General features: G+C 44.3%; 1 non-coding gene across 8 annotated transcripts; it reads left to right on the top strand.

Annotated features, from left to right (window-relative positions):
- The first annotated feature begins 1253 nt into the window (after positions 1–1253).
- On the top strand, positions 1254–14949 carry LOC109785868 (uncharacterized). 8 transcript variants are annotated; one of them, XR_005771224.3, is made up of 4 exons: positions 1278–1839; positions 2446–2707; positions 3059–3137; positions 3729–5147. It is a non-coding gene; the product is annotated as an uncharacterized protein (transcript). The 8 variants fall into 8 exon arrangements; XR_005771225.3 differs by having other exon boundaries at positions 1301–1839; positions 2446–2609; XR_012205683.1 differs by adding an exon at positions 11684–14949 and having other exon boundaries at positions 1254–1839; positions 2446–11569.
- Positions 14950–15607: the final 658 nt, after the last annotated feature.

Here is a 15607-nt window from a genome sequence, read left to right on the forward strand (position 1 = left end):
ATATAACATCTACGTTTAGAACTGGCTCGGATGCCACTGTTGGGGAACGTAGTAACACGGTTGATGTAGTCGAACATCGTCGCGATCCAACCGATCAAGTACCAAACGCACGACACCTCCGCGATCTGCACACGTTCAGCTCGGTGACGTCCCTCGAACTCTAGATCCAGCTGATGCCGAGGGAGAGTTTCGTCAGCACGACGGTGTGGTGATGGTGATGATGAAGTTACCGACGCAGGGCTTCGCCTAAGCACTACGACAATATGACCGAGGTGGAAAACTGTGGAGGGGGCACCGCACATTGCTGAAGATCAACTTGTGTGTCTAAGGGGTGCCCCCTCCCCCGTATATAAAGGACGGGAGGAGGAGGAGGGCCGGCCACAAGGGGCGCGCCCAAAGGGGGGATTCCTACTCCTAGTAGGAGTAGGTTTCCCCCTTTCCTAGTCCAAGTAGGAGAAGAAGGAAGGAAAGGAAGAAGAGAAGGACAGGGGGTGCCGGCCCCCTAGCCCTAGTCCAATTTGGTTTGGGCTAGGGGCGCGCGTGCGACACCTTGGCCTACCTCCTCTCTTCCACCACTAGGCCCATGAGGCCCAATAACTTCCCGGGGGGGGGGGGGTTCCGGTTACCCCCGGTACTCCGAAACTTATCTGAAACGACCCGAACCATTCCGGTGTCCGAATGTAGCCTTCCAATATATGAATCTTTATGTCTCGACCATTTCGAGACTCCTCGTCATGTCCGTGATCTCATCCGGGACTTCTAACAACATTCGGTACATCAAATCACATAAACTCATAATATGAACCATCATCGAACGTTAAGCGTGCGGAACCTACGGGTTCGAGAACTATGTAGACATGACCGAGACACATCTCCGGTCAATAACCAATAGCGGAACCTGGATGCTCATATTGGCTCCTACATATTCTACGAAGATCTTTATCGGTCAAACCGCACAACATCATACGTTGTTCCCTTTGTCATCGGTATGTTACTTGCCCGAGATTCGATCGTCGGTATCATCATACCTAGTTCAATCTCGTCACCGGCAAGTCTCTTTACTCGTTCCGTAATGCAACATCCCGCAACTAACTCATTAGTCACATTGCTTGCAAGGCTTATAGTGATGTGCATTACCCAGAGGGCTCAGAGATACCTCTCCGACAATCGGAGTGACAAATCCTAATCTCGATCTATGCCAACTCAACAAACACCATCGGAGACGCCTGTAGAGTATCTCTACTCCTAATGTCTCAGTTGGTAGTCTCCGCGGTTAATTTTAGTCCTACCTTCACTGGTTTATTTTTGTCCTCTCTCCCTCCTCACCACATGAGATGCCTTCACGTAGTCCCTCGAACGAAGAAAAACCTATGAAAAGAAACCAACAAAACAAATCGAGGCCCCCTCGCACGAACCGGGAGCGAGGCCTCCTCGCGAAAAAAAATCTGACGATCCAGGCTGCCCTCGATCGTCTCGTTAGAGAACCACGCCCCAGCCGCCATAGTGGAGTCCTACACCGCCGCCGAGATCCTAGAGGAGCTGGCCACCGGACACCACGACCTCCCTCCCTAGCCGGCCGCCACCACCCCCTCCCCCAGCAGCCATGTATAGCGAGGCAGCGATGGGTCTCGGCCTCCCTCCTTCCTTCGTCCAAGGCTAGGAACTCCCCTCCCCTACCCGATCTCTTCCCTTCGTCCAAGGCCACGAGCTCCCCTCCCCTACCCGATCTGACGGAGAGAGGGCCAGGTCTTGCCACTCCGGTGTTTGATGTGGCCAGATCCGGCTGGGGGACTCGCGCAGAGCCTCCATGTCGGCAGAGCAGCAGCAGCCCGACAGAAGGTGGGTGCCTAATCCGTTTTTTGGTGATTTGTCTATAGTTAGATTAGCATAGGGAGGGAGCAGTGCAGTGCGGATTAGAAGAACAGACATCAAACTCTCCATTAGATTAGTTCATATTATATTGCTACTATCATAGTTCATACCATAATGCTGATGCCTCTTTAGATCCAGCGCTCAAATAAGATTAGGAGGAAGGGCATCACACTCTCCGAGAGAAAACAAGATACCACATACCGATCCTGTCAGTGCATGTAATATCACTATGTTGTATTAACAAATCTGCCTAATGTTGTATTAACAAATCTGTCTTTTCTTTTTTCACACTGTGTAGGATTCAGAATTATGACAGGGAGTCAGGGACACAATCAAATTTATACCATCCGTTGTGATTTAATTTGACCATTTCATTAAAATTTCCGGATGGATCTTAATTCCTCAAGAATGATGTGGTTCTGGAGTCTATTGTTAATCTCTTCTGTCGCAGATGTTTAACAAATCCAACTACCATGTTGATTTTCTGATCATTCTTTGGTCTGGAGTCTGGACTATACATGATATATGTATTATATCATCATCACAATATGATTATTTTTCTTGTTCTCACAGGGCGCTTCCGATGCACAGATGGCGGCGATGAAGCAGCAGGCTCCGGAGAGCGTGCAGGGGAGGAAGGAGTTCCTGGTGGAGGTGCTGATGCTGACGGTGCTCAGCCAGCCTAACTTCGTCAGCCTGGTCGGCTTCTGCGCATAGGGGGACGAGCGCCTGCTACTGTACGAGTACATGCCCTTCGGCAACCTAGAGAGCCATCTCTTTGGGATACTTCTTCTCAACTTGCTCTCTGCTTGGTCCAGTTCATCTCTGCAATGCAGTTAATATGTATCCGTCTCTTCTCCTAACATGTTATAACTAAGCATCCCTATTGAAATGCATTGGCTTTTCTTCATGATGCATGTGTTATGGTAGGAGTTCTGTTTGTGTGGTAAACCTTCACACTACTGGTGTGTGTTCTAGAAAGTTATTCGTGTGGATTTGGGAAATCAAAGGGGAAAAGAAATGGGTCATAGAAGAATCATCTATGGTTCTCCTTTCTCAGTTCTGGGAAAGAGTTCACTTCAAGAATTTGCTTTTCTTTTTGTTCACTTTCAATTCCCCTTTGTCAATCCCTCTCTCATTTGATTGTAGGATACTGTGCTTACTCCCATCTCTCGTTTGATCACAGGCTTTCAAAGGTGGGGCATGGGCTCACAGGTGAGGCCACTAGCGGTTCAACTTTGCACATACAAGAAAACAAAATCAAGGTTCTGCTGCTGAATAGATAGTTGTAATCTTTAATATATACACACACATGGATAAGTCAGTTAATGATTGCCTTCTGTGATCAAATTGGCTTGCTATTGTGAAGGAAATGAGTTGTTTGCTTCTGCTTCTGTGATCATGGGTTAGTTGGAAATCAGAATGTACGATTAATTATTAGAGAATGTCGCTCGCAGTTAATTTCTATAAATCTGCACTACAAGCTAAATGTGTGCAATTTCAGTTGGGTTCCAATATAGAAATTTGGACAATATATAAGGATCAATACAAATCCTGCTGCCTTCCAATGAATAGATCTTTCAAAGGACATCTTCTAATACAGCAGCCACACATTGTTCTTACATATAAATCATATAAATGGATTCATTCAGATTTATTTTGTTTCATGTCCATGAAAGTTCTCTCATCTTTTGATGTGTGTTTTCTGTAGGGACTTACTTGGTGTGAAAATTATGCTCCTGCTTTAATAGCTAATATCAGGAACTATGTTTTAGTGTTTATTCCTTACCACTTCCAATATACTAATGTGCCTACTTTTGTACAATGTTCTTAACTGAAGTTGATTGTTCATGTAGGCACAAATTGGACTGACAAATGCTGACAGAGGAGGAGAACACCATGCAAGTACGTATGTGCCAAAATTGATAGATTTACCTCTAGGCATTGCATTATTTGCCGCAGTGTAGGTGTACTCTTTAAAGAATTTGTAGGAGATAGCAAAGGACTAGATGAAGGATCCGTTCCTTTTAGAAACAGGTGGAAAGCATTCAATTTACTAAATATTGTATATACCCTTCTCCTGAAAAGTTTGATGTTGTTGCTTGGGAAAAAGGAAAATGCTCACAAATCAAATCCTTTGGTACAATGATGACTTTTTAGGGATGCAAATTTTAGACTTCAGTCATGCTTTATTGGTCGTTTTTCTCCAATAATTATCTTCCATGTAGTATAAACATCTGGAGGTATAATTAGTTTTTATTTTATTTTGTACTATAAGATAATAACAATGCATACAGTGGAGACTGAATTAGCTTAGGACATCAAAGGAAGTTCCTTTTGTAACTTGAAGAGTGTTCTTTCATATGTGTTGATAACAGTGTGCCTCCAATTAGTTTCTAGACATCCTTCATGTATACTAGCTGCGTATGTACTCTGGGAAACATGATTGGATTTTGGGGTGCCATGGCTTCGAATCTTACAGATCAGTCGTGATCTTGCTAACAAAGAGGAGGAAGAAGACAAGGCAGCGGATATAGTCTCTGCAAGGTAGACAAGGAGTTTGCAACATGCTGCAATATTGAGTTGTTGTTTCTTGTCTTATGCTCACATCAAATTTTGAATTAGTATTAGTGTCAAGTTTAGTCTTTGTATAGTACCTAGCGGAAACATGTCACCAATTCAAAATATACATACCTTATTGCTGGCTGTACCGAACTCATGACATCCATTTCATTTATCTAAAGTGGAGTCAAATATTGCCTCTTCAAACATAATTAGTACTTAGATATAGGATTTTGTTATCGCATTCTACTGGTTAATAGAAAATGCAGTGCTTCTCGGACCATCGTTTCACTGGTGTATTACAATATCTTTGATGACCTACTAATCTTTTGTTTGAATTCATGCTTGTATAAATCCTTCTTGAGGTTGCCAAAGTCAGACACCAAAAGTTGTGGCGAGGATGTACCAAGCGCTCGCAGGTGGTGAACACCCAGGGAATAATGTACCTATATAGGATCAGGAATCTGTTTGTATCAATGAAATTGTTGTGCATGCTCGTAGGTATATGTTCTCCTATCTTTACAAATGAAATGAGTGATTACAAAACTATTTTTGATTGATGAAATGGATGGATGTATGGACATCTTGTTATGCAGATGTCATGTGTGAAACTCTTTTCAGTTGTATTGTCTTGACCCGTTTCGGATGGCACAACCAGTTTCTACTGATACGTCTTCAACGTATCTATAATTTTTTATTGTTCCATGCTATTATATTATCTGTTTTGGATGTTTAATGGGCTTTATTATGCACTTTTATATTATTTTTGGGACTAACCTATTAACCGAAGGCCCAGTGCAAATTGCTGTTTTTTTGCCTATTTCAGTGTTTCGCAGAAAAGGAATATCAAATGGAATCCAAACGGAATGAAACCTTCGTGAGGATCGTTTTTGGAACAAACGCAATCCAGGAGACTTGGAGTGGACGTCAAGGAAGCAACGAGGCGGCCACGAGGTAGGAGGGCGCGCCCCCCACCCTCGTGGCTCCACCGACCTACTTCTTTCGCCTATATATACTCATATACCCTGAAAACATTCAGGAGCACAACGAAACTCTATTTCCACCGCCGCAATCTTCTGTACCCATGAGATCCCATTTTTTGTTTGTGCAGGTACTAGGCGATTTGCGTGTAGTCTCCTACTGGATTGATACCTTGGTTCTCAAAAACTGAGGGAAATACTTACGCTACTTTGCTGCATCACCCTTTCCTCTTCAAGGGAAAACCAACGCATGCTCAAGAGGTAGCAAGAAGGATTTCTGGCGCCGTTGCTGAAGAGATTTGCGCTAAGTCAAGTCAAGTCAAGATTTTATCTCCCGTCAACTAGCCATTTCTGGCGCCGTTGCCGGGGAGATCTACGCTCAAGTCAAGACATACCAAGTACCCATCACAAACTCTTCTCCCTCGCATTACATTATTTGCCATTTGCCTCTCATTTTCCTCTCCCCCACTTCACCTTTGCCGTTTTAGTCGCCCTCTTTTTCCGTCCGTCTCTTTTCACTTGCTTCTTGTGTGTCCGTGTGTTAGATCGTTTGTTTCGTCATCATGGCTAGTCCTTCTATCATTGTTAGTACTCCCGATCAGGAAGTTCTTAATTTTAAACAAAGGGAGGGAGAAAATCTAAAAGATGTTTGGCATAAAATTTGCAATGCTCAGAATAGATCTACTAGGAAGCAATCTACTGCCGTTCTTCTTCGCAATTTTTATGTAGGCATCACTCCTTGGAACAGATATATTCTTGATACCATTACCGGAGGAAATTTCTTGGGTAGCCATACTTTTGATTCTTATAATGCTATGTTAGATTTGTTTGGCCCACCACCTCTTTTGGTTAATGGAACTATTTTAACTTCGGAACATGTGATGCAAAGGCTTGAAATTATTGAAAATAAAGTTGCCACTTTAGAGTTGATTGAAAATTTGGATAAAAAGATCCACAATCAAATTACCCAATACGGATCTAAGGTAGGAGTTACTCTGAATTTTTTTAAAGAAAAGGAACCCATAGTTAACAAAAAGATAGATCAAGATTCCACAAGAATTGATAAACTTGAGGATATTATTACCAACTTAGGGTCTGCCTTTTCTTCCGTGAAAAATACCCCAAATCCTCCTACTACTAAAGTTGCCAAGTTTATGTATGTGCCTAAAAATAAAGGTGAATCTTCTAGTAAGGAAAATGCGGATCTCAAATCAATAAGTGCTCACCCCAACTTTTTCGCTATCATCAAGGAACCTTTTGCTACAAATGAATTTCTTGATTTCTTGCCTAGGAGTTTGATCATTAATAAAAATAAGGAAACTCCTAAGGGTTATACGTTTTCTATTGAAGAATTGCCAACCAAAGATGATAATACCTAGATCTATTCTTGCTTTTATGCCTAGCTAGGGGCGTTAAACGATAGCGCTTGTTGGGAGGCAACCCAATTTTATTTTTGTTTCTTGCTTTTTGTTTCTGTTTACTAATAAATAATTCATCTAGCTTCTTTTTAGATGTGGTTTTATGTTTTAAATTAGTGTTTGTGCCAAGTAGAACCTTTGGGAAGACTTGGGTGAAGTCTTTATGATCTTGCTGTAAAAAACAGAAACTTTAGCGCTCACGAGATTAGCTGCCATTTTTTACTGGAGAGTGATTTTAGGTTGATTCTTTTTGCAGATGATTAATAGACAATTTCCTCACGTCCACCAATTTCTTTCAGAATTTTTGGATTTACAGAAGTATACGTTTGATACAGGTTTCTACAGACTGTTTTGTTTTTGACAGATTCTGTTTTTCGTGTGTTGTTTGCTTATTTGGATGAATCTATGGCTAGTATCGGGGGGTATGAACCATAGAGAAGTTGGAATACAGTAGGTTTAACACCAATATAAATAAAGAATGAGTTCATTACAGTACCTTAAAGTGGTGATTTGTTCTCTTATACTAACGGAGCTCATGAGATTTTCTGTTGAGTTTTGTGTTGTGAAGTTTTTAAGTTTTGGGTAAAGATTTGATGGATTTTGGAATAAGGAGTGGCAAGAGCCTAAGCTTGGGGATGCCCAAGGCACCCCAAGGTAAAATTCAAGGACAACCAAAAGCCTAAGCTTGGGGATGCCCCAGAAGGCATCCCCTCTTTCGTCTTCATCCATCGGTAACTTTACTTGAGGCTATATTTTTATTCACCACATGATATGTGTTTTGCTTGGAGCGTCTTGTATGATTTGAGTCTTTTCTTGTTAGTTTACGACAATCATCCTTGCTGTGCACACCTTTTGGAGAGACACACATAAATCGAAATTTATTAGAATACTCTACGTGCTTCACTTATATCTTTTGAGCTAGATAATTTTGCTCTAGTGCTTCGCTTATATCTTCTAGAGCACGGTGGTGGTTTATTTTATAGAAATTATTGATCTCTCATGCTTCACTTATATTCTTTTGAGAGTCCTTTATAACAGCATGATAGTTTGCTTTGGCTATAAAATTAGTCCTAATGTGATGAGCATCCAAGATAGGTATAATAAAAACTATCATATAAAGTGCATTGAATGCTATGAGAAGTTTGATTCTTTATGATTTTTTTGAGATATGAAGATGGTGATATTAGAGTCATGCTAGTTGAGTAGTTGTGAATTTGAGAAATACTTGTGTTAAAGTTTGTGATTCCCGTAACATGCACGTATGGTGAACCGTTAAGTGATGAAGTCGGAGCATGATTTATTTATTGATTGTCTTCCTTATGAGTGGCGGTTGGGGACGAGCGATGGTCTTTTCCTACCAATATATCCCCCTAGGAGCATGCGCGTAGTACTTTGTTTCGATGACTAATAGATTTTTGCAATAAGTATGTGAGTTCTTTATGACTAATGTTGAGTCCATGGATTATACGCACTCTCATCCTTCCACCATTGCTAGCCTCTCTAATACCGCGCACCCTTCGCCGGTATCATACACACACCATATACCTTCCTCAAAACAGCCACCATACCTACCTATTATGGCATTTCCATAGCCATTCCGAGATATATTGCCATGCAACTTTCCACCGTTCCGTTTATTATGGCACGCTCTATCATTGTCATATTGCTTTGCATGATCATGTAGTTGGCATCGTATTTGTGGCAAAGCCATCATTTATGATTTTCATACATGTCACTCTTGATTCATAGCATGTCCCGGTACACCGCCGGAGGCATTCACATAGAGTCATATTTTGTTCTAAGTATTGAGTTGTAATTTTTGAGTTGTAAGTAAATAAAAGTGTGATGATCATCATTATTAGAGCATTGTCCCAAGTGAGGAAAGGATGATGGAGACTATGATTCCCCACAAGTCAGGATGAGACTCCGGACGAAAAAAGAGGCCATAAAAAAAGAGAGAAAGGCCAAAAAAAATGAACAATGAGAGAAAAAGAGAGAAGGGACAATGTTACTATCCTTTTACCACACTTATGCTTCAAAGTAGCACCGTGATCTTCATGATAGAGAGTCTCCGATGTTGTCACTTTCATATACTAGTGGGAATTTTACATTATAGAACTTGGCTTGTATATTCCAATGATGGGCTTCCTCAAAATGCCCTAGGTCTTCGTGAGCAAGCGAGTTGGATGCACACCCACTTAGTTTCTTTTGTTGAGCTTTCATACACTTATAGCTCTAGTGCATCCGTTGCATGGCTATCCCTACTCACTCACATTGATATTTATTGATGGGCATCTCCATAGCCCGTTGATACGCCTAGTTGATGTGAGACTATCTTCTCCTTTATTTTGTCTCCTCCACAACCACCATCCTATTCCACATATAGTGCTATGTCCATGGCTCACGCTCATGTATTGCGTGAAAATTGAAAAAGTTTGAGAACATCAAAAGTATGAAACAATTGCTTGGCTTGTCATCGGGGTTGTGCATGATTTAAATATTTTGTGTGATGAAGATAGAACATAGCCAGACTATATGATTTTGTAGGGATAACTTTCTTTGGCCATGTTATTTTGAGAAGACATGATTGCTTTATTAGTATGCTTGAAGTATTATTATTTTTATGTCAATATTAAACTTTTGTCTTGAATCTTTCGGATCTGAGCATTCATGCCACAATAAAGAGAATTACTTCGAGAATTATGTTAGGTAGCATCCCACATCAAAAATTCTGTTTTTATTATTTACCTACTCAAGGACGAGTAGGAATTAAGCTTGGGGATGCTTGATACGTCTCCAATGTATCTATAATTTTTTATTGTTCCATGCTATTATATTATCTATTTTGGATGTTTAATGGGCTTTATTATGCACTTTTATATTATTTTTGGGACTAACCTATTAACCGAAGGCCCAGTGCAAATTGCTGTTTTTTTGCCTATTTCAGTGTTTCGCAGAAAAGGAATATCAAACGGAATGAAACCTTCGCGAGGATCGTTTTTGGAACAAACGCTATCCAGGAGACTTGGAGTGGACGTCAAGGAAGCAACGAGGCAGCCACGAGGTAGGAGGGCGCGCCCAGGGGGATAGGCGCGCCCCCACCCTCGTGGGCCCCTCGTGGCTCCACCGACCTACTTCTTTCGCCTATATATACTCATATACCCAGAAAACATCCAGGAGCACCACGAAACTGTGACACCCAAGTTTTATTTGGATTTTCAAAAGATTTTATTTGACTTGAGGGAGGTGAATTAAAAATTATTTTCTTCAAGGGACCCTCCCTTTCAAATATTTTTCTCATAAAAAGAGTTTTCTTTGGATTCACCCAAGACTTGCTTTTGGTCTTGGAGGTCCTTGCCGTTTTATTTGAACTCAAGACAAAATACTTTTCACTTGAGAAAAATGCCTTTTGAAAATCCCTTTGAAAATGCACTATGGCTTTTGGAATAATCCTTTACCACTTTCAACTTTTCTCTCTTGCCATGGCCTTAGTGCAAATCCACTCTCCTAAACCTTCCCTCACCTTTGGATCATGTTTTGCATCAAATCCAGCAAGTTGAACCTCCCCATATGATTATTTTTTCATTCAAATCATATTCAAACAAATTTCTGTCTTCTATTCTAGCCATTGGTGATTTACAAAGGAACTCCACTTTCTGTTTGGATTTTTGCCCCCAAACCTTTTTCCCTTCCTAGTCCTTTGAACCCTCAACCAAGATCCATGAAGATCCACTGGTCTTCAGTTCAAATTTTTCAAACTACACTTGCTGCAAGTTTGGACCAGATTTGTCAAAATTGGTGAAATTCATTCAAATCTTCCTCCAAAAATTCCAAGTAAAATCAGGTAGCCTCTGGGTGCATTGAGTGGTCACCTCACCAAGTACCAGCTCTAGAAATTTTTTTCTCATTGCCAAATCATTCTGTCGAACACCTGCAGTGCATTGTCAATATCAAGTTCAGTTAAGTTCAGAGAACAGTTTCAGTGCACTGCCGTTTTCTTGAGAACCCGACGTCGATCTCGCCAGTGCCGCCGTGTCGCAGTGTGCCCTGTCCCCTCCCCCTTGTCCTCTGCACCGCACGAACGTCTGGCACCTTGCGGACGTCAGCGACGAGCAGCAGAAGGTGCGCCGCCCCGTGACCGACGCCAGCGGCGGCTTTGCGGCCGCCAGAGAGAGGCGCGGCGCCGACGGCGCCACCGGAGCTCGCCGCGTGGCCTTCCACTCCCCCGAACGCGCTGCCACTCTCATCGTGAACCGCAGGGCGCGAAGCGCGCTCTCTGCCGCCGTCGTGGCCGTGCGGCCACCCCACCGTGGACCGGCGCCATTACGCCAAGACCAACCGAGATTTGCAGGGGAACGGCACCAGTAACCTTCACTGATGCTGCCTGGCCACTCAAACCTCCTGCCAATCCACTGCATCGCCATAATTGCTCGCCGGAGATTCTCCGTTCACGGCCACCCCGTCGATCCGCCTATAAATAGAGGCCCCGAGCCTCAACTCGAACCCACACCATCTCTGCACTCCACCTAGAGCACGCCTAGCCACTGGAAGAGCCCCGAGGAGGTCTCCTTCCTCGACTCTGGCCGCCGCGGCCCGCCACGGGATCCAGCTCGATTCGCTCCCGTGCGTGCGCCTCTGCCTCCCATCTCTTGCCAGTAGGTTCACTATGCATCCCTCCTTCTGACCCGCGCTTCAATTCGAAGTTTGCAGCCCTTCACCGGAGTTCTCCACCATCACGTTAGTACCCGTTTTCGTATTGCCGTATTCATATTCACGTTAGTACCCGTTTTTGGAGAAGTTTCTGTGCACGCGTTGGTTTTCACGTTAGTACCCGTTTTCGTATTGCTGTAGGTTCCGGAAGAGGTGATGGAGCCGCAAACTTCGCCGAGCTAGACTCCGACTTCTCCGAACCAGGCAAGCATGTTTGAACCTTTGATATGATAGGTGTTTTTTATGTTTGCGTAAAGGTTTGTGCATGGCATATGAGTATCGGTGAGTTCCCCGTTGCTTGCAAGGCAACCACCCGTATGTTCCAAAGTTGCGATGATCTCTGGTGAGAGATGGCCTAATCATGTGGTGACATGAAGGGCAGCAAGGTGGTACTGTTGTAGCATACCAGCCTTGCGTCGTCCGACTACTTCCGACGTTAACGTGGACGGAGTCACGTTATCGTTCTTTTCCCCTTCCGTGCTACCACGTGTTTCTTTGCCAAGATGCGGTTTAGTAAGTTGGTAACCTCTTTCCGTGTACACACCAAACAGAGGGGCCGGGATGATGGTACCTTGGCCCAGGATTAAAGCCAGTCATCCGGTCAGGGGGCATGGGTGTTTCCGGTTGGGACCGAGAGGGGGGGCACCCCCTTAGAGCGCGCGTATAGAAATTTGATCCCATGCTACGCGAGGTTGTAGCCTCCCCGTCTCAAGGTTTTTCTTGAACGTTGCCGCGGGTGATCCCTGGCTTCGGAATGTTGAATGGGTGTGTACTGGTTAGACGTGTTTCTTCCAAAACACCGTAAACGGAACTAGTCCCCGTGACTACTGAAATCCGTTGGCTGTGGTTAAGTACAAACTCTGCAGAGTCAAATTCTTCCAAGTCATCGTGTCCATGATCAAGTAGGGTAATCAGTATATCCATATCTATCCACGTGGAAAACTTGTCTCCGGTGAACAAGCTCAAGTGGTAAACCTGGTTAAATTATTATTACTATGGATGGACTAACCTTTTATTTGTCTCGTACTTGTAATAATTTATGATCTCGAGCTACTGCATTATTGAGCTACAATATAAGCCCTTTATGTGACGTCGCTCAGACGTCCGACTGTGGCATGTGTTTGTTCTTACTTTAAATATAAGCCCTTTATGCGACGTCGCGCAGACGTCCGACTGTGGCGTGTCTTTGTTTCTCACTTTAAATATAAGCCCTTTATGTGATGTCGCTCAGACGTCCGACTGTGGCACGCACTGCCTTTATTTTTCTGTTATAAGCCCTTTATATGGTGTCGCCCCGACGCCCGACTGTGGCATTACTATTCTGCAGTTTCCTCTCGAGGAGTCATTCAGACCCTCGTTTGGCACCAGTATTATTATTTCTGCAGTTTCCTCTCGAGGAGTCATTCAGACCCTCGTTTGGCACCAGTATTATTATTTCTGCAGTTTCCTCTCGAGGAGTCATTCAGACACTCGTTTGGCACCAGTATTATTATTTCTGCAGTTTCCTCTCGAGGAGTCATTCAGACACTCGTTTGGCACCAGTATTACCATTCTTGCAGTTTTCCTCTCGAGGAGTCATTCAGACACTCGTTTGGCACCAGTACTACTATTCTTGCAGTTTCCGCTCGAGGAGTCATTCGGACCCTCGTTTGGCACCCAGCATTTATTATCTCTATGTCTGAACGCGTTGGTTAACTTGTTTATATGCTTCATGTTTACATTTGTTATATCTTATGTCCGAACTGTCTTGCGAGTACTTTCATAGTACTCACCTGGCTTGTTGATTTGGCCAGATGTTGACGAAGGCGATCTCTTGGATGGAGAGTTTGATAGCGCGTCCGACGCCTAGAGGAATCCCAGTCAGTCCTGCGCGATCCCGGATATTGGTCACTTGTATTATATACGCTTCCGCCACCCGTAATAAGTCTCCTCGAGCCTCACTCCAACGCTCGAAGAGCTGTAGTCTTCAGGAGTCATATCACTCACTTCGCAGTGATATTCCCACCACCGTTATTATCGTGAGTTAGTAGTTATGCCACCCTATCCGCCGTCTTGTTTTATCGGCATGCATGTAATAAATTGTTGGGCAGTTTCCGCTCAACTTTGTATTATATTCAGTACTCCTGGTATTTTTCTTCTGTGACCATGATATTGTCTACCAGTGAGAAGGAATTCTTCCTTACTAGTCCGTAAAAGGGATTGGTCTCTCAATAATTATATTATTGAAAAACCGGTCGTGACAAGCTTGGTACCAGAGCCAGGCTGACTGTAGGAAGCCACTAGGAGCGATCGCTAATCGGTTATTAGCGTCTTTTGTGCCTTTTCAGCATTTTGCAAATTGTAGCTATTTTCTGTTGGTCATCATAAATTTATGACATGACTACTCAGAATTTTTGCCTACTTTTGTAGATGGCTGGCAGTAGCTGTGAGAATCGAGTGTTCATGAACGTGCCCGAGGGGTTTGTCAAGCTCCTCGTCTCCATCACCAAGCTCGCGATCGGGCCAGCAGCCCGCCCGGAGTTCACGCTCTATCAGCACAAGCTCAGCGACGACGTGTCTATGCACCAAGCTGTGGTGCAATTCAAGGGAGGACGTTCTGCAGCTCGCCACTTCCGTTTTGTGGGAAGGGCCATGCCTACTGAGAGGCATGCCATGCAGATGGCTGCCCGTGAGGCGATAGCTCGTCTTCGGGACATCCTTCCTACGATGAAGACTCGTCGCTACCGCTACCTCCCATGCCATGTGCCTTACACCAGTCACTATGCATTCGCCTGCCATCGGGGAGAGCGAGATGAAGCCATCGAGAGGTTGTGGAGTATCTCAAGGCTCTGGAGGAGTCTTTCGACAACCTCGTAGACGATCTCGTGGCTGCCCGCATGGACTTAGTCCGGGGCGGTCCTGCCAGCAGGAAGGAGCTTCTCCACACGACACCGCCTCTGACTTTCGTCTCGTCTTCAGCCTCTTATGCACCGGCCGTTTTGGCCACCGCTTGCCGTCTGCCCACCACTGAGGAGTTCGACCGAGTCATCGCTCCTACTCCAGTCAGAGCTGCACCGCCTGCCGCACCCGCCCTACCACCCGTCGCTCCCGCGCCATCACCGCAGCGCAGCGTTATGCGCCAGGAGCCAGCTAGAGAGGAGGTGGAGGTTGATTCTCCTGGACCGCTGAGTCTTGCCATCGGCAAGGGGAAGGAAATCTTCACCATCTCCGACTGAGAGCGCCGAGTAGCCGCGCGTTATGTCTGCTTGTATGGTGTGTTGTTTTATCTGTACGCTAGTTTGTATGGGTGTGTTTGCTGCCTTCCGGAGGAGTACGCTAGCCTAAATAACATGTCAGGAATGTGTACGCGCATCCTGAGTGCTGTATCGTGTGTTTGCTTTTCGCGTGCAAAATCGCTTATGTTTCCTTGAAAAACCTTGAGGTCTTTTAAATTTGTTGCCTTTGCAAGTTTTTCCTTGCACTACATAGTTTTTCTCATGAGTTTTGCAAAATAATACCCCAGACTGGAAAAATGTCTCGTCCGTGGACTCGCTCCATGCCCAATCAACCAGAAGAGGTTTATGGGACACAGACTAGCAACAATTTCACTCATGGTCACTCCAGTCAACAAGACAGCGAAGCAGCCGTGTCTCAAGTATGCCGTCTCTTCGAGCAAAGCCAGCAACATCACCAAGAGATGATGAATCATGTCATCAATATGGGAAACCACCGCGAACCCTATCAACCGCATTCAAAGTTATCTGAGTTACAGAAGACTCGCCCCTCAACTTTTGCTCACACTGATATGCCGCTGGAAGCCGATGATTGGCTTCGTGACATTGAAAGGAAACTAATTATTGCTCAGTGTTCAGATCACGAGAAGGTACTTTATGCACCACACTACCTCACTAGAGCAGCTGCAGCATGGTGGGAAAACTTCCTACACATGCACCCCAGTGAACACAACATCACCTGGGAAGAGTTCAAGGAAGGCTTCCGTGAGGCACACATCCCCAGGAGCATCATAAAAATCAAGAAGAGAGAGTTTGATGACCTGAAGCAGAGAGGCATGTCAGTGACAGAATA

Source organism: Aegilops tauschii, chromosome 1 (genome assembly GCF_002575655.3).
Source record: "Aegilops tauschii subsp. strangulata cultivar AL8/78 chromosome 1, Aet v6.0, whole genome shotgun sequence".
NCBI lineage: Eukaryota > Viridiplantae > Streptophyta > Magnoliopsida > Poales > Poaceae > Aegilops > Aegilops tauschii.